We start from the raw sequence: 19,251 nt of genomic DNA, 5'->3' as shown, positions 1-19,251 counted from the left end.
AAATACGCTCCCACTTGTGCTTGGCAAATTTAGATTTTGATTATGGGAGTTACGTAGCCATGTTAATAGTGTCCCAAAAATGGTGCTAGGGCATTCCAGAAAACACAATCATGTGTCTCAAGGACATTTTTAGTCATTTCTTCATGAATGCAGGTATACAATTGATTTATATGCTGTGTTTAAAAACGAATTTTGAAAACAATTAAATTTCAGGATATGTACTGTTAGAGCTTCATAGGTTGTTTGGGGTCATATTTAGAAGGCATTTTAGTGTCTTTGATGTTATTTTTCCCTTTTTAAATGGAAAGCGTTCCTCATGGTGCCCTGAGCAGTTCTTAGCCATGTTATTTAATAGGAAGTGGATAACATGGCTAAGAGCATTTGCTGGAAAATGCATGAATATCGCTGATTTTTCTGCGATATTCATGCATTGCAGGCCTTTTTTTATCACATTTGCAAGCACTTCTTAGCCATGTTATCCAATGGGAGGTGGATAACATGGCTAAGAGCATTTGCTACAAAGGTTGTTTGGGGTTATATACCATTTTTGGGAAATTATTAACATGCCTATCTAACTCCCATAATCAAAATCTAAATTTGCCAACCGCAGGTGGGAGCGTATTTACAATAAATTTGCACCATGAAGAATGTAAAATAGCATACTAGATACTCAAATAACTTATAAATATGACCCAAAACATCTTATGAAGCACTAGTAGTGCATATTTCCAGAAATGTATTGGTTTTCATTTAATGATTTACTTCATTGGTAGGCCTTCACATGTTTTTTTACCTTGGTTTTTTTTCAGTGAAAATCTTATCTGCAACCATGTGTTGGCCTCACCTCAAATAAACAAAACAGGTGATGGACTGAATGTGGATCAATGACACACATTCACCCCAGTCAAAAGATCTGGGCCTAAACAAACCTTTAGATAGGCTACATCTTATCGTCATCCTGAATTAATGATTTTAAATATTAGGGAGCGATTTATGATTGTTGTATGCCTGTTTTGTACCATTGAGTGTCATTTTTGTGATGCAGTGCTGGTGGAAAATATTTGCTATGTTAAATAATTAGTACGGCATATTTTGGGATTTAAAGAATAATACATTTTACAGCTACAGATGTTAGCTTTTAAAAAACCAATGAAATTCACTGAAAAAACCATAGGTTATAGACCATATATAGTTAGAAATTTGCATTTAAAAAACCATTGAAATTCAATGAAAAAACCATAGGTTATAGACCATATATAGTTAGGAATTCGCATTTACAAAACCTTATTTTACTCGCACAAAACCATTGAAATTCCATATATAGTTAGTTGCACTAACTATATATCGCGCACCCGCAATCCACTGCTGATGATGTCACATATTACATCATTCATGACATGGTCAGTGACATCACTGATGACATCACTGATGACATCTCAAATGACATCACTGATGACATCACTGATGACAACATCCAGTGACTGTATGTTTCTGTAAAGTTAAAATATGTCTTTCATATTGAAGAATGAGTGGATGTATAAGTGTCTGGATGAAGGATTTAGTAGGTGCATGACTGACTGTATGAGTGAGTGATTAAATGTGTTTCACTGAGTGCATGGGTTAGTGACTAAACTGTCTTAATTTGTGCATCATTATGTCTGTTGTTCTGTAAACTGTTGCATGTGTTGATAAGTAGATATATGAGTAACTATATGGGTTATTGATTGGTTGCCCAAGTATTTGTATGGGAGACTGAGTGTGTGTGTGGGTGGCTGGGAGGTGTATGACTCTGTGCATAGATGTGTGAGCAGTTGATTCACTAGATGTATGGTTTCAAAAGTGCATGTGGAAACAGCTGTATGGGCGGATGATTGTGTGCATGATGTATTGGTGAGTGAATGGATATCTCAGTGCTACATGTCAAAGTAAGTACATATGTAAAACACAGTACATGGGTGAGTTGACATATATAAATAACTGTGCATAAGAGCCAGTGAATGTGTGAGTGGCTGTATGGATCATTGTGAACTTGTATCAGGGATTGTATAAGAGAGTAAATATGTGTTAGTATATGTTTGAATAAGTAAAGTTTGTATAACTGTATAGTTGAGGAAATGGAGGTGTGATTGATTCTTTGCATGACTGACTAGGTGTGTGAGTAACTCCATGGATGAGTGACAGTCTGTGAGTGTCTGTTTACACTGATTGTATCTAAGGTTATATTAGAGTCTGAAGAGGTTCATCGTATTATCACATGAATGATATCATCAGTGATGTGATCAGTAATGTCAAATGAGATGTCATCAGTGATGTCATCAGTGATGTCATTTGAGATGTCATCAGTGATGTCATTTGAGATGTCATCAGTGATGTCATCAGTGATGTCATTTGAGATGTCATCAGTGATGTCATCAGTGATGTCACTGACCATGTCATGAATGATGTAATATGTGACATCATCAGCAGTGGATTGCGGGTGCGCGATATATAGTTAGTGCAACTAACTATATATGGAATTTCAATGGTTTTGTGCGAGTAAAATAAGGTTTTGTAAATGCGAATTCCTAACTATATATGGTCTATAACCTATGGTTTTTTCATTGAATATATATATATATATTATTTTTTTTAATCTTGGACGTCGTTTGAGGAATATTCAAAAATGTTCCAAAAAAGTGTCATAGGCGAATCTTGCTGTGCATGGAAATTTTCAGGTTGATCTTTCATGTGGGGGTCAAGAACAAAGGGGAGTCAAAAAAAGTGCGCTTTGAATACAACTGCAGCACGAACCGCTGGACAGAATTACTCCGAATTTGGCATAAAGGAAGATTTGGTTACGCAGATCACACTTTTCACGTTTTTGGTGTAAATCCATTCAGTTGGTTGTGTTGAGAAATTTAAGGCAAACGAAATAAGGATATCTGTGGCCGCAGCTAATTCGCAAATAATAACAAGTTCGTGCAAGGAACTGCAGAGCTGCCAACCCTTCAACCAGAAAGTGTTGGCAATCATCTCGGGAATTGGTTTCAGCCGACTTCCCCAAAAACAAGCCTTGGCATAGCCAATAGGTCTCGCTTTTGGGACCTTATACGTTTTCAGCTATACAACAATTGATGTTGTTGCACTAAGGATATTGTGCTGGATAACTAAACACTGATCAGGTCTTATTGTATATGGCAATAGGTTTTGCTTTTGGGACCTTATAAGTATTTAGTTATGCAGTATAATATCTTTGGTGCAATATTATGAACTGTTGTATGGCGAAACATTTGTAAGGTCCTAAAGGCGGGAACTATTGGCTATGTGAATGTTTTAGTGAGTGTTTTTAAGGAATGTTTTTTTTTAATGTTAATTTATATTGTTATAAATGTGAGTTTTTATGCAAGTATTTCCACGCCCTCAATGGAAAGTAAGTGACAAAAGTATAAAGTCCCAAAGCAAAAACCACGAGCCACGGTTGTTTAACTGCTGTCTTGCAGTTGAAGATTTATTTAAACCACTTCTTTGGCATTGTTTAAAAGTGTCATCACTTTTTCCAAAGCGCTTAAAAATAACCAAATTCACGCGCATGCATTTTATAAGTAGAATAAGTACATTTAAATATTGTAAGTACATTTAAAAATTATGTTAATGTTGCCTTGTCCTGTTGGAGAATTAAAACAAAATGAGAGACAGAGTGCGAGCAATAGAGAGTGAATAAGGGGTGAATAAAGAAAACACGAATAGCGAGAGAAAGTGCAAGCAAAACACAGAGTGAATGATAAAAAAGTAAGCGAGAGAGTGCACGAGGGAATAAGTAATGAAACCTCAGAGGGAGAGCACCAGTAATTACGGAGGGTGTATTTTCAGGAGCCCGAAGCACGCTCACTCTGTCCCCTTGAAGATGCAGCATGCGTGGGGCACAGCACCCACGAAACAAAAGCACGTCCTTCTTACAGCTAAAATTCTAAATAAAAGAATGGGACAAGAAAAGAAAATAAGATTAAAAGGGAGGTAAATTCAGACAGCAGGGAGATGTTTCCCAAATGTGCAGCTGCAGGAAGCACTGTTTATTCACGGGTTTGTTTATTGTTTTTTTAAGAGTTTTATATAGCGCGAACTAGACCAGTATCAGAACTCTTTACATGAGCACCAGTTTTGTTACAGAAGGATTACAGTTCCCCGAGGAGGCTGGATTCAAAGTGCTTTAGGTCGGGGCCTCATGAACTGCAGTGCATCGACAATGAGTTAGAGTACTGGTAGAAAATAGACAAAATATTGTATGGCACACAACATATGGAAAACGCAACACAGACAATTGTGCAAACCGATGGATGGAATCCCAAGAACTGTATAAAATGGCGGTCAAATTAAGAACTAACAAGACAGAGCCACCCAGTAATCCCACATGGACTGGGTATGATCAACAACACAGTAACAAATTGTCCCTGTAGGAATTATTTATACAATATTCTTCAATCAATATTAGTCACCGTGGTGATCTTGTACTCAAGAAGTAGCAAGGAGATTACAGTGTGATACTGTTATTTAATTTTGTTTTTATCAACGGTTTTTTTATGGCAACAAAAAATACTACACCATGTATAGACTTTTTTCCTTGTAGTATTAGACACCTTATGTTTTTTTACATGGGGAATCACACTACCATGTGAAAAAGGATGAAGTTACAACATAATCCATTCATTGTGACAAACTTCAAACAATGATAAAAATGAAATGGTGTCGTGCGTCGACGTTTCGGTCCCTCGTAGGTTAAGGCAAATCCATAGGACCATCATCAGGACCAGTTGCACATATACATCTAAAAATAGATATAGAAATTAAACCCATCATCCTTGTCTACTAGGTATCGTCTAAACACCCGAAGGGAAGAGCAAAACCGACATGCAACCACAGTGCCAATTTATGGACCGCTAACACCATTAATCAAAGTGCAGGGTACCCTTATAAAACCTATATACAATTAAAACAGGTCTTACCAACAACCTCCAGCCGGAGGTAAAGAAGACCAAAAGGACAAAGTTGTTCGAATAATCTAGAAACCCAAATGTAAAATTGTAAATACATATGTATTAGTGTCAAAGTTGAGCTACCAATCCAAGACTGTACTCACAGACAACAGCTTCCAAATATAATTATGGTTGGCGTCTCAGATGTATTAATCAATCCAACAACAGCGACTGAATCATCTACAAACAAGGAAGTCTTTTTAGTGAGCCTATCCGAATCAAGTGCATAATCTTCAAAAACCAACTTTGCAAAAATCGTCTAGTTGACAGATAGCGCGTTAACTTACTGGCAGAGGAAAAGAAGCGCCCGTGAGCTTTTCTCAATCAATCGTGATCCGAGTGCCGGTCCTGACTCCCCGTCCACATAACCCTTGCACTCGTCGACGTGATGACGTCGAGCGTGCCGGCCTCATGATTTAGGAAGAATTCTTTCTTCTACTCTATGTCTGTGGAGACCCAATCCATCGTAACATAGTATTGGGACATACCACTTAAAATACTAATCTATTCCCACGTTATCAAAATCAAACAAAAACAATGCTGCCCATGTAGGTTAGATTCGGAACCGTGGCGGCCATCTTGGAACGGGGTGAGCTTACCGATAACAATATAGGGAAAGTTGGGCTCCCACTGTCTTGTTAGCCAAATATACTGATTCCAAATATACTATTTCAAAAGACACCACAGGTTGAGAGACAGTACATTAGTGAGGAGTGCAAAGATTGCCCTCAATGAAAACTACTTCATTTTTGGAACTGAATTCTATTTTCAATTGCGAGGCGTGGCAATGGGCGCAATTTTTGCTCCCAACATAGCCAACCTGTATGGAGCCGCCTTTGAGGACAAAACAATTTACTCGAACAATCCATTTAGTGACAATTTACAACATTATCTCAGATACATCGACGATGTATGTCTAGTTTGGAAGGGTACAGAAGTAGAACTAGAGAATTTCTTTAGGTGGCTGAATCAACAGGATATTAACTTGGACTTCACCCTGGAAAGTAACAGGACTAGGATTAGCTTTTTGGACTTATCAATATTCAATGATAACAATATTCTATCTATGCAACTCTATACTAAACCCAAAGCGAGAAACACCTTATTAAAATATGACAGTCAACATCCTCGGAGCTTACGAGATAACTTCCCTTTTGGACAGTTCCTACGTCTCCAACGCAACTGTACCAGAAGGGAGGATTATTTCCGGGAGGCTAAAGTGCTACAGTCTAAACTAGTGATGCGTGCATACCCTCACAGATTAGTGAAAAAAGCGATGAAACGCGCATGGTACTATGATCGGGACGCTCTACTTACCAAAAAGGTCAATTTGGACACTGATGGCACTGTGGCTAATCATGTAACCTGTGTGATGACATTTGGTTCAGAATCAAACCAGATCAGGGCAATCATTAAAAATAACTGGCACCTGATCAAAAAAGTGGAACCCCAGTTAGCACAACCTAGGTTTGCATTCAAGAGAGGCAAAAACCTGAGAGATCACTTAGTGAAAGCATTCAAGGAAGCACCAGCAAACACAATCCAATCACAATGGGGCCTGGCCCCTATCACCGGACATTATCCCTGCGGTAATTGTACACTTGTGAAACCACAAAAGTAATGAAGAGTTGCACACTCAAGGCAAAGAAATCAAATTTTTCCATCACTCAAATTGTAACACGAAAAATGTCATTTATTGTATAGAATGTCCGTGTTCACTCTTGTACATAGGAAAAACGACACAAGAGATAAAAAAACGTGTTCTTTAACACCAATCACGTATACGGTGCAATGTAATCACGGCTCCTCTTGTTGAACACTATCACCAAAAAGGGCATGCACCCAATGAAATGTGTTGGTTTGTCATTGATGTGATTAAATGTACAAAAATACATCATAATGTGGATCGTCTCCTCACCCTTAGGGAGACAAATGGATTTGGACATGCAACACTGTGGAAAGGGGGTTAAACTCCTTAATTGAATGGCACGCTGTCTCACTATTATGAAGATGTTCCATTAACTCTATTCTTGCATTTGATCTGAGTAACATATTACACATGGTCCTACCCTCCAGAATGTACAGGAGCTAGTGCACTGAACTCCTCACTAATGTACTGTCTCTCAACCTGTGGTGTCTTTTGAAATAGTATATTTGGAATCAGTATATTTGGCTAACTAGACAGTGGGAGCCCAACTTTCCCTATATTGTTATCGGTAAGCTCACCCCGTTCCAAGATGGCCGCCACGGTTCCGAATCTACTACATGGGCAGCATCGTTTTTGTTTGATTTTGATAACGTGGGAATAGATTAGTATTTTAAGTGGTATGTCCCAATACTATGTTACGATGGATTGGGTCTCCACAGACATAGAGTAGAAGAAAGAATTCTTCCTAAATCATGAGGCCGGCACGCTCGACGTCATCCCGTCGACGAGTGCAAGGGTTATGTGGACGGGGAGCCGGGACCGGCACTCGCATCACGATCGATTGAGAAAAGCTCACGGACACTTCTTTTCCTCTGCCAGTAAGTTAACGCGCTATCTGTCAACTAGACGATTTTTGCAAAGTTGGTTTTTGAAGATTATGCACTTGATTCGGATAGGCTCACTAAAAAGACTTCCTTGTTTGTAGGTGATTCAGTCGCTGTTGTTGGATTGATTAATACATCTGAGACGCCAACCATAATTATATTTGGAAGCTGTTGTCTGTGAGTACAGTCTTGGATTGGTAGCCATCTTTCACTAATCAACTTTGACACTAATACATATGTATTTACAATTTTACATTTGGGTTTCTAGATTATTCAAACAACTTTGTCCTTTTGGTCTTCTTCACCTCCGGCTGGAGGTTGTTGGTAAGACCTGTTTTAATTGTATATAGGTTTTTTAAGGTTACCCTGCACTTTGAATAATGGTGTTAGCGGTCCATAAATTGGCACTGTGGTTGCATGTCGGTTTTGCTCTTCCCTTCGGGTGTTTAGACGATACCTAGTAGACAAGGATGATGGGTTTAATTTCTATATCTATTTTTAGATGTATATGTGCAACTGGTCCTGATGATGGTCCTATGGATTTGCCTTAACCAACGAGGGACCGAAACGTCGACGCACAACACCATTTCATTTGTATCATTGTTTGAAGTTTGTCACAATGAATGGATTATGTTGTAACTTCATCCTTTTTCACATGGTAGTGTGATTCCCCATGTAAAAAAACATAAGGTGTCTAATACTACAAGGAAAAAAGTGTATACATGGTGTAGTATTTTTTGTTGCCATAAAAAACTTTTGATAAAAACAAAATTAAATAACAGTATCACACTGTAATCTCCTTGCTACTTCTTGAGTACAAGATCACCACGGTGACTAATATTGATTAAAGAATATTGTATAAATAATTCCTACAGGGACAATTTGTTACTGTGTTATTGGTCAAATTAAGAAAGCGCTTCAGGACTGTTCTTTTGGTTAAAGGCGCTATACAAATGGCAATAGCTTTGCAAAACATAACAACATAATATAACAGAGTCTGACATTTCCAAGACCTCTTGGCGCTGTCTCTAGCTGAATGGCACGTGCTGGGGTGGCGTGCCCTTATGTTAGGGGCCTTCAGGCGACTTTCCTGAGTACGTGAATAGGTGGACAGTCTCCATAGCGAGGACATATTTCTGGAACATCAAATGTCATGAGTAGGCCTGGGAGGAAGGTGTCTTCTCCCTTTATTGAAAAATATAATGTACCAAATTGCAGTACAAATGCTACTTAGAGAGATTTAAAAAGGGGCGAGAGAATGGCAGATATGAATGACAAGGCAATAGATTGGAAGGAAACACAGACAGAAATGTCAGATAAAGAAAACAAGCATTTGCAATGCAATAGGTCTCGCATTATTAAAGTTAGAGCTATTGGCATTGTAAATGGCAATGCCTTTTATTTATGTTTTTGTTTTTAAAACATAAATAAAAGGCATTGTTATTTACAATGCTAAAAGCTTAAACTTTCGCAAAAGTGATACCTATTGCATTGCAACAGAATATAACATTAGGTGTAGTAAAGAGCACAGAAGATTTCAAGGGGTAGAGGGAAGTGAGTGGGACGGGCAGGCGAGAACACGACTGGAGGGAGGGGAATGTTGCAGTCACAAATTAAACTCCAAAGAGATACTAACTGAGAGCAGAAATAATGACACGAGAAATATCAAAATAACTGAAGAAAGAGCTCATAGGGAGATACAGGAGAGAGGGGAATTTCTAGCGTGAGAGAGAAAGAAAGGAAAAGAGAAGGGAAAAGAGAACATGGGTAGAATAAGACAGAAAGGAGAGGAAAACAAGTAGGGAGTGAGAGAGAGGAAGAACTAATTTGCGTCAATATTTAACAAGGACCCCCTGAGTGCATGGAAATAGAGTTCCTAGACCAGGGAAAAGCAAATAATTTGATATGTATCAATCTAGGCAACAGAGCGTAACGAGAGGTCGAAATGAACTGAGCTAAAACATTGGTTTTTTGTAAAAAAAGAGGAGTGGAAGAACTAGACAGAGGAAAATTGAGAATGAGGGGTGTTTACAGCCAGAAAGAAAGGCTATAGAAATGGAGAAAGGAAGACAGAGGTGGAAACAAAGAAAGGAAAGATGGTGTTATAGATGTATAGACAGAAATACAAAGAGCTAGAGAATAGGACAAATAGTTGCACTTGGTGATATGGGAGGTGAAATGAGGGACTAGAGAAAGGAGTGACAGAATGGAAATTAATTATATATGTCTCTGTTAGGGAAGGTTAACGCTGGGAGCGCTTTAATTTCACTTTTAGCCTTGGGAGCGCTTTAGTGCTTGCAGCCCTGGAAGAGCGCTTCATTTTCTGCCCGTAGCGCTGTAAATCGTATTTAGCGCTAAGAGCACTTTATTGTTGGGAGCCGGTGCCCACCCGGCGTGGATTTGCCCCACTAAATTGCTATTTAGTCTGCGAGTGCCCACCTCGCTTATGTGCCGTTTTATTTCTACTTCGGCTGCCCACGCCGATATTTGGATTGCCTAGCCGCCTGCCTGTCTGAAAACGGGCCGCCGCGCTGCCCGCGGCGACCCAGAAGCTCTTGGCCGGCCGGCCAATCCGCTCGCGGCCGACCGGAAGTCCAGCCTCCTGAGGTCCGGGAGAAGAAGGCCTGCCGGCGCATGGAGCGCCCTGCCGGTCCTGGGTAGCCCTGGTCCCCAGGAGGGGGCCCGGGGAGAAGGAGGAGTGTGGCTCCTGTTGCGGGGCTCCTCTGACCTGAGGAAGCCCCGATCCAGAAGAGGAGACGCGCCGTGAGGAGCAGAGCGCGAGAGGAGCCCCGCCGGAAGAGAGCAGCCGGTGAGTGGGGCCCAGGGATGATGTGCGTAGGGGACTCCGTGCCTCCCTGTGTGTATGCCTGGGGGGGAGGGGGGGGGGAGTGTGTGCGTGTGTGCGCGAGGAAATGTGTGTGCGCGAGGGAATGTGTGTGTGCATGCGTGACTGTGTGTGATTGAGAGAGAATGCGAGGCAGGGGATATGCACGGCTGAGACAGCGATGCGCGTGGGCGATCGCTGTCTCAAATTCCCCCAGACACGCCAGCAAAAGATGTCTTCGCAGACAAAGCATGCTTTGCATGCTTTTTAGGTCTGCTCGACCTAAAAAGGATAAACAAGAGACAGAAAAGAGAGTACAGAGGGAGGTTAAGAAAATGATGATGATAAAGGAGAGTGCAAAAACAAAAGCGAGAGAGCAAAGAACAGTGGAGAGAGAGAGCACAAAGCACAAGGGAATAAGTAATGCTTGATAAAAGTGTAACCGTAGCTTAATTCAGGAGAGAGAGCCGTGCACGAGGGAGAGCCGTGCACAAGGGAATAACTAATGCTGATGTTCTCAATCACACGCCTGCTTGTGGCACCATCTTCCTTGCGGGAGCGAGCAATAGCCAATTGGCATGCGCGCTGCTGCTCGCTCCCGCTAGGTGGATGCCGCCACAAGCACAAGTATGTGTTTGGAAAAATAGCAGAGCGGCGGCTAAAGGCTCTCTTATGCAGAGCATGCGAGCTGCGTAGGCGGGACCTAAAAAGGGATTAAAGGGAACAGGATTGGAATTCCCTGACCCCCAAAGCCTTGGTCTTGGGGTTCCCTTGGGAGCCCATAACAGCATAAAAGCGAATTGTTTTTTTAATGCACAGCGATTTTTGTGAAATATTCTCAAATATCACCATGAATTAAAAAACAAACAAGCACAGGCTTCTGCTTCTGTAATATTTATGAATACAAACATTTTTTTTGGTTACTTTTCCTTCACACACTACACAGAGAGAGAGAGTGACCGATGATGAGAAGTGGGTAAACTGGAAATTGTCAGCCAGGAACCCCCTCTGATGTGGCTACCGTGAGGCACTCTCTCTCAACTCACAAAAAAATTTTATAGTGAGGATTGACCTGTTGATATGTGTTTTATAGAAATATACACCTTGACCTAATTAAGTAGTGTTAATTTACACACTCACGGGGCTCGAAAAATATGAGTATATATAAAAAATCCCCATATAGGTCTTGTATATAGGTGTTAGATTAGGTAAGGCTCCTTTTCTGTTGTTGCTGAATTGAGCGGGGTGGCCTTACCTGTTATCCCCCTGACACTCCTATTTAATTGACTAAAGCTAAATGTATCCCCTGGACTCTAGGAGAGACATAGATTTAGCAATGATGTTGTTATGATGTATTCTAGTTCCTAGTTCCTATCCCTCTACCACACATTGGAGTGGGGCGTCTTTGTTGAATTCATTACCTTCGGCTTGGCAAGTATGGAAAAGAAGAAACTTGGGGCCAGATGTAGGTAAGTCTGTTTTACCGATTCATAAATAAAACTTTGAAGCCCATAGGAATCAATGGGCATTACCGAATCGGTATTTACCGATTCGGTAAATACCGATTCCAGCAAGTGTGCAGGGGGTGTCACTTTGACACCCTCTAGCACCCCGAATTCAGGCACGTGTGAAATGTGGCACACAGACATGCCCTAAGGGCATGTCTGTCTGTCACATGGCATAGGTGTGCATGCACACATGTGCATGCACACCTGGATTCGGTATTTTACCACCCAATTGGATTGGGTGGTAAAATACCGATTCTGTAAGGCCTGTGGGACTCAGAAGAGTCCCACCTACATCTGCAAGTTACCGAATCGGTAAAAATACCGATTCGGTATTTTACCTATTCGGTAAATTTACCGATTCGGTAAATATACTGAATCGGTAAAATTAGGGCCCCTACATCACAAATGACCATTTACCGGTCGGTAACGGCCGAAATCGGACGTTACCGGTCGGTAAATGGCCACCTACATCTGGCCCCATAACTGAATTAAAATTAATCAGAATCTTCGATCCTACAATCTGTTTACGCCTTTAGTCTTTCCTCTGTAAACCCTAGAGGGGTTAGAAATAGATTTGGTTAAGGTAGCGAGAGAGCGCAAAAGTCCTTGACAAAGACACTCAAACAAGTTATGCAATTTACTGAGGTGGGCAGATAAAAAGCATCCAACTTTCACCACTATGGGGCCGATTATGATATTGGTCGGAAAACATTCTGACCGACTTGGTTAAGGAATGGTTTCCTACTGACTCCGGTTCGGGGAGTCCAACTGGCTGTTTATGATATTTCCAAACACCGTTCGGTCAGATTCCCATTGACTTTAATGGGAGCCTGTGTTCTGACCGACTACACAGGTTCCCCATTGAAGAAAGGGTGTTTGTGGAAAACCTTGCACCCTGTGGTGGGCACCCCATGGTGCCTGCCACACTGTGCATGGTTGGAAAGAGGGGACCACCCATACTTGTGGTATGGTGGTATTTATGACGACATCCCAAGACATCCTGTCCACCACTGTAGCACGCTAGATTAGTATGAATTAATTTTTTTTTATTAAATAGAATAAATAGGGAGTGCTCCACTTTCTCAACATAGTTTGTATTCTTTGTCTCACAAGTGGAAGCAGCCATCATGTCATTTGATGCAATTTATAGTATCACGGACAATAGGGCCAACGTTTAGGCCTACACAGCAGAACAAGCCAAAGAAATTTACTGATTGGTACAAGAAGTTAAAACATACAGTGCTTCATTTACGAGATGCGTTGCCTCGCTTTGTGAAAGCAGTGATGCGCCACTTCTCAGTGCGACCTCCTTGCAACACCAATGATGCATCATATTTATAATATGACGCATCATGTTGCAAGGAAGGACAAATATGTCAGTATAACTGACATATCTGTCAGTGCAAAAAGTGGCGCATTGCTGGAGTTGTGTCGGAAGCCTGATGCAACTTCAGCAATGTCCTTTCACATGGGGCAAGTTCCATGTGAAAGGGCCTGCGTCACCCTTATGCCTGCCATTTTGACGCATTGGCGTTCTATAAGTGGTGCAGCGAAATCTCATAGATTACGCTGCACCACTCCTACGACCCTTTCTTGCAAGGGTACGCCCACCCTGCATACATTATACCTGGCACATGTATAATGTAGCGCAGGGGTTTACGAAGTGACGCATCTACCCAGATGTGTCTCTTCGTAAATATGGCGCAACATGGCGCATTTTTTTACGCCACTGGTGGGTCACAAAAAGTGACGCACCTGTGGCGCAGGGGCTCATAAATAAACCCCACAATGTGCAGGGAAGTACAGTTTCACAACAGCTAAAACAGTTTGAGTACTTTACTAGGAGAGAACTAATCCAACATTTCCATGCATCCACAATAGTCCAAAACCATAAGGTCAAACAGATCCCACTTGGATTAAGATTATCAATTAAACCCATGCTTTTTAGATTTCATCTTAAAAAGGACTTCATGGAAAGGGGGAATGCAATTCTTAACAAGTGTTTGCTGGACCTCATTTTACTATTGATCAAGGAACTTTCAAGAGCTATTCATGAAATCTCAGAAGAGATCTCAACAATCAAACGAGACATAGAAACAAGAATGGAAACAGATATTTGAAATAAAACATTGGAAGAAATCAACCGAAACCTTGAGGTATATTTTAAAAGAACTACAAGAAGGTAAACTCCGTAAATATAAACGAGACACCCTGGATTACAAATTAAATGAAGTGTACACCTTGGTGGAAGTGTACGCCCAAAGACGTGTGTATTTCAAGAAAAACTACCATCACACCTTTGAGGAGAGTGTGGCCACAGAATGAGACACAGAAATAAATCGTCCATTAGTACAGTCTGAAATGAGCAGAGGACAAATTCATGTGGAAACAGGGAGTGAAGTGACAGCGCATTGTTCCACATCAAAATCTTTTTTAGCACAGGCCACGGACACAAGTGAACCACCCAACCACCAGGGTCACAAACAGCAAAACAAGGAGGAAAACAAGGAGTAGTCAAAGAAAAAGCACTCACAAACCTCCGCAGCCAGAAAGTGATCTAATTGTAAATATTTCTTCCACCGAATTAACATTTCATCAAATTAATCTTTTGAACAAAGGAATAGGATGTGTTCCCACATTCAGAACAAACATTCTAGAATGTGAGATCTCACTTTTCAAATTTATGAGAATACTTAGATTAAGACATTTTTTTATGAACATACTTCCACCTAGAGATTACATTACTGTTGCTGAATTCCTCGAATTTAAACTCAAATCCAAGTTTCAATCTCCTGTATCACACAAAGTCTTAGATTCATTTGAAAATCTAGTCAACAAAGATCAACAAACATTAGGTTTTAAGAGTCATCAAAAAAGCAACGTAAACATGCATGAAAGAATCACGATGAGGACATTGACCAACAACTCAGATATTTTCCTTCAAAAAGCAGACAAAGGAGGTGCCATTGTGCTTATGGATAAGGAGTTTTATAGACAGAAGGTTAACAAACATGTCATCCATGCGCTCACTTATCTTCCGATGAGTCAAGATTCAACATCACAACTGACTCAAACCTTAGAAGCAATTATGAAAAATGCGATGGAGATGGGCTGGATTACGTCCACCACTAAATCTTACTTAACTGTGTCCAACCTCAGAAAACCAAGGTTGTACATGCTTCCGAAGATCCATAAGGATCTTCAAAATCCTCCCATTAGACCCATTGTCACCGGTTGTGGTACCATGTTTGAACCATTGGGTCATTATATTGACCACTTTTTACACATTTTTGTGCAAAATCGGGGGTCTTATGTCAAAGACACCATGGATTTTATTCTCAAACTACAGTCGTTGACACCCACCAAAGGAATTATATTAGGTACCATAGATGTGAAATCTCTCTATACTTCAATTCCCCATTCAGGAGGGATGGAAGCTGTGGAATGGGGTATTTTAGAACAATCAGGAATAAAAGTTTTTTTGCTTGAAACTGTTACATTTTTGCCTCAATCACAGCTATTTTCAATGGAAAGACCAGTTTCACATGCAGTTAATCAGTACATCCATGTAATTTGTGGGGGCACCTGCATATGCAAATACATTTATGGCCAAATTTGAGAACGACTTCATATACAGTGACAAAGAATGGACTGAAAATCTCTTACTTTATTGCAGATTCATCGATGATATTTTTGTTATGTTGACCAACAGTCAAGAGAGTTTAGAGCGCTAGATCACAGAGTTAAATTCACACAATGACCACATATAATTTACTCATACAATCAGTGAAGCATCCATTGCCTTTTTGGATGTCCTCATAACAGTTGACAATCTAGGGATTCACATGGAAGTTCACTGCAAAGAAACAGACAAGAATAATGCATTACAGTTCCAAAGTTTTCATCCCAAGAATTTGATATGCAACCTACCATATTCTCAGTTTTTACGGATCAAAAGGATTTGTTTACTAAACACCAAGCTCAAAGAAAACATAAATATTCAAAAACAGAAATATATTTCTAGGGGTTACCTAGAGAACATTTTGGATGATGCCATTGAACGTATGGAAAAGATAGATCGCTCCACACTGATGAAGAATAGTGTTCAAATATTCCACAAGTTCACAGAAAATAAAGACAATCTTCAATAACAGATGGGAAATTCTACAGAATGAAATAGATGTTAATGACCTTTTTACGAAGAAACCACTGTCTGCTTGCAGCAGGTCTAAAAATGTGAAAGAACTGTTGATGTTCTAGCCACAGGAAGAAAGAATTTCATGGCTCCAAGCAATGTTATAATTGTGTACACTGTCATAAAGTTGTAATTGGCAACAAGATTCAACACCCATCGACTGGCGAAACCATTATGTTGAAACATAATTCAGATTGTAACTTTAAAAATCTAGTGTATCTCATTAAGTGTCCCTGTGGACTACTATATGTCGGAAAAACGGAAAGAAAGATCAATGTATGTATTTCTAAACATAAAAGTACCATTAGAACGATGAACAAAACCAGTAGTCTAGCTGTACATTGGATAGAAGCAAGACATTCTATTGCCCAAATGAAGTTTCAGGTGATTGAGAGAGTAACACAATCTCCAGGCAAGGATCTTACGAGATCTTTGCTCCAGAGAGAGATTTATTGGATTAGGAGGTTAAACACTCTAGATCCCAAGGGATTAAATGAAAAAATTGACATGGTTTGTTTCTTATAAATAGTTTTTCATACACAGTTTTTTACATTATAATCAACAACGTTATTGACATGTTGGTAACTTGTTATCACAATAAGATCATATGGATCAAAATGTGGACTGGTGCCGACTTTTGTAAATACACGTACTATCATGAATTGTCCATTTTTTATTACTCTAATCCTCACTTCTATTTCTCACTTTTCTATTATTTTATTATTTTCATCTCTATTCTTCACAGTGGGAAGAGTGCATTAGTGGCGAGTTGTTAAGAGGTTTTTTTTATTTCTTTTTTGGGATCAGAGTCTCGTCGATACAGTAGAAGTCACTTCTTTTTTTATTGGTCTGAGTTTTTGCACCCATGTAAAATGCACAGTTTGCACACTCACACTAGCGTGTTTGGCAACTGAGAGATATTTGCACATGTTTTTTGACCGCAGAGCGGGTAAGCGAGCAGATGAGTGGAGTTTATGGAGCTCAGTACCATAAGGTCGAAAGAGAATGGCAAGTTTAAGATTTTTGGCCGTTTGTTATTTCAGATCCAACATTTTTGACGGGATCATTTTCCCATAGGTAGTTTACCGTTCGTATCCTTCAGGTCAGTGTAGATTGTGAATGTCTTTCGCTCACTATTTCTGTGCGGTAGTTATGATTTGGTTTTAATCATGTTCCACATATCATTTTCAGAATAACGTGGAAGTGTTCTGGCAGTAAGTTCATAGGGTTTGGTTTCTGAGAGTTTGCATGTTTTTTCACGCAAAAAGAAACGCACACAAAGTCACATGGTATTTAAAACAAATTGCATGAACCACATTTTATTCACCATTGCACAATCTTCCACTCTGTCCATCCTGTTCTTATTCTTTTTCAGTGTTTGTTTTACACCTTTGTGTTTCTTTGAGTATTAAAACCAGAACCCACAATCAAAATGAATTACACAGAGGTGTGGTACACACTAAAAAATCTTTCCCTGCGCTTTGTGTATATAACTTTTTTGACTGAAATTTGTATTTTTGTTATCTATAGATTGAATCCCCTGAAGAAGGGCCTGCATTGGGCAGAAATGTTGAACTAAAACATTTATGCATCATTTGGATTCAATTAGAATTCTGTGTCTTGAACAGATTAAATTGTACTCATTGTAATGATTTCATGTGTTTTGTTTTAATCGTGTTTATGCTCATGTTTATGTGATTTGAATGAAACAGTTTATGTAACATTTGTTCACGACTAGCATTAGCACATTGCTACAGTGCACAGTGGTCAGGTTTAATTACTTGTATTATGGTGGTATTTATGATGACATGCCAAGACAGCATGTCCACCACTGCAGCACGCTAGATTAGTATGAATTAAAAAAAAAAATTAAACAGAATAAATAGGGAGTGCTCCACTTTCTCAACACGTCAAGTCAAGTCAAGTCAAAGAATTTATATAGCGCGCTACATACCCAGAGGGTCTCAAGGCGCTAGAGGAGGGGTGGGGAATTACTTGTCAAATATCCACGTTTTAAGTTGCTTTCTGAATGCTAGGTGGTTCTGGGTAAGGCAAAGGTAAGTGGGAAGTGAGTTCCAGGTTTTAGCTGCCAGGTAGGAGAAGGATCTGCCTCCCATGGTGGTTTTGTTGATGCGAGGTACGGTGGCGAGGGACCCAGACCCATGGGTAGGCCACGGGCCTCAACCAGAGGCCTCCGGGTGAAAGGGGGCCTGCAACGGGCCCGCAAAGTCTGATTCCGACAGTCGATCCATGTCAGACAGACCAATTCGGTTGGTTGGAAACACGGCTTTCAAATTGGATTCTGATTAACCGAATGCTGTTCGGAGCCTTTCCAACCGACATCGAAATCGGCCCCTAGGCGTTATTCAGTAGAAAGGTTTTATCCATAGCACTAGGAGACTTGATGGGGCATATTTACAAGAACTGACGCATCTGTGTTGATTAAAGTTATATACATTTTGTCCCCTCTGAAAAACTCCAGCCTCATTCACACACAACAGTCAAACATTTACAACCATACATGTAGGCAAAGCGTGTGGTGTGAATGTTCAAATCTGGACTGCCCAGATATTCTCAGTAGAATGCCTGGAAAAGCACCAACTTTCCTGGCATACTACTAGGAATATCATGTAATATCCAATATTTCCCCAGTTCAGGGTTGTATGCGAGGTACAACTTGGCTTTGTGGAGAAGTAGCCCGACATTCAGATTCACATTTTTTGTGCAAGGCGAAAACATTTTCATTTTGTCATTCATATGTTGCACAATATTCTATTGTTAAAATATGAAGTCCATATTTTTACTATCTCTAAATACAATGGATTCCGGACTTCATACGGTCTAACATATGAAGAAGGAGGTCCCTAATAGCGGGTGCAGATTCTCTATCAACTTTTTTCAATCTGCCTCTAATTTTGCCAGTGATCCATGTACTAATAGGTGCATCACAAACTGTCCATTTGAAGGGGAACTGAATAAACTGCCAAAACCAATATGAATTAATGCGGTCTGCATTTGTGAGCCACTGAGTTTGTCTAGGAATGCAAGGGTGGTGACCTCCAAGGGACAGCAACCCAATACCCTTGCGTTTGCATTCTCAAATGGGGAATGGGAAACTTTTTTCAAAGCAGCCTACATTCCTTAAAGGAGCAGGTGCTGTTTCGAAAAGAAATGCTTTCCATT

The sequence above is a fragment of the Lissotriton vulgaris genome, chromosome 10 (genome assembly GCF_964263255.1).
Source record: "Lissotriton vulgaris chromosome 10, aLisVul1.2, whole genome shotgun sequence".
NCBI lineage: Eukaryota > Metazoa > Chordata > Amphibia > Caudata > Salamandridae > Lissotriton > Lissotriton vulgaris.
This window is presented reverse-complemented; position numbering follows the sequence as displayed.